The sequence below is a fragment of the Cynara cardunculus genome (assembly GCF_001531365.2).
Source record: "Cynara cardunculus var. scolymus isolate 2C chromosome LG 12, CcrdV1, whole genome shotgun sequence".
Classification (NCBI taxonomy): Eukaryota; Viridiplantae; Streptophyta; class Magnoliopsida; order Asterales; family Asteraceae; genus Cynara; species Cynara cardunculus.
Window position 1 is genome coordinate 5,643,247 of NC_037539.1, and position 1,737 is coordinate 5,644,983.

Consider the following 1,737-nt stretch of genomic DNA (forward strand, 5'->3'; position numbering starts at 1 on the left):
TATATATATATATATATATATATATATATATATATATTCAACCCTGATCCTTTGTCTTTGTCTTCGTGCACGTCTCCATTCCTATCATGGAATTTGATCACATCCTCATCTTTATCTTTATGGGAAAACGGGGATTTTTTTTTTAATTTTTTTTATGTTTGTGTAAGTTTTTTTTAGATCAAATGTGTAAAACGTCACACATGTTTAAATTTTACATTTTTCCAGTAAACCTAAAATCAAAACGAAAATAATTTAATACTAAAAATATACATCATCATATAATAATTAAGAAATCGAAAGCCAAAAGAAGTTAGATTCAATCGTAAAAAAATTAACATCACATGTACCAAAACATATTGAATAATATCTAAAACCACATCTAATAATATACAAAATATATTGAAATAGAAATTACCATTTACCTATTTAATAGAAATAAATAATATATAATGTAATATAATATAATATATTAATTAATTAATATATACACGGGTACGGGGCAGGGCGGGGAGTTCGATACCCATCTCCGTCCTCATCCCCAGTTTGAGCCAAACGGGAAATCTCCGTCCCTGACCGGGGCAGGTGGAGCGGGTTCCCCAAGGGGTTGGGGTCAATTCCCATGCCTAGTAAGTGTAGCGGGCTACAAATCTTGGATTGTATTGAGCTCCTTTAACTTGTGGGTATGGCTCGGGATGTCTTGTGGATCTAGAGGTTGATCGAAAAGTTAAAACTAGTTTTTGGAATTAGTTCTCAGTGGCTTCTAACTTTTGGCCATTTTCTTGCTCCTCACGTGGCCTGATAAATTGCCACCATATCACTAAGGAAATCATTCATCAGTTACAATTCAAACTGTAGTCTCTCAGCTTTTTGGGGTATGCTGTGGCACATCTTGATGTAGCACCATTAAGGAACATCAAGATTTTTACACTCTGATGACCAACTCATTGGTGGCACATGCCATCAGTATGGCCTTACTAGATCAACGCTCGATTTGAAGAACTATCTGCTTGAATCGTATCGACCTGTTTATACAATTTTTATCTGCCAAAGATCTAACAAGTGTGATAGTTGATCGTATAAAAAGAATTGGTATGACAGTACGTGCTTTGTGTGTTAGATGCTAAAAGCTACGTTCCCTCAACATGTGCATGTACATCATGAACCCAGTCGAAAATCTTAAACGTCATATCACGAGCTAAACATCATTCTAGAAGCATATAATTTTCGCTTCCAGGAGAGGGGAACGATGGGGAAGGGAAGAGCGGAGGTCGGGGTTTGGAAAAGTTGTATAGTAGTAATCACAGCATGAAGTTCTACGATATGGATAACAGATGTACAAATTAAAACTTTAAATTAATTGTGTAAGTTATTAAGAACCCCTCGTCTAGGATTAGATTAAAAGAAATAGTCGTCATTTTATTATTTGTCAGATTAATTTCGACTGTATTTTGATGTCAATGACATTGATTTCATAGTTCTTGGGTGGCCTCTTTGCAATTTCTACAGTTTTACGTTGTAAGATTTTTTTTAAAAAAATGTAGATATCTTTCTCGTCATAACTATTATTAATACCAACACGTTATCTGAATTGAATCTATTCAAGTGGTAACTAGGCAAAATCCATTTGGTTCTAGCATTTACCCGATCGACATAAGTTCTTGGACCATCCTAAGGCTTGTCGAATTAGGTTAGACAGTCGGAAAGGCTTCTCGAATATATATATATATATATATATAT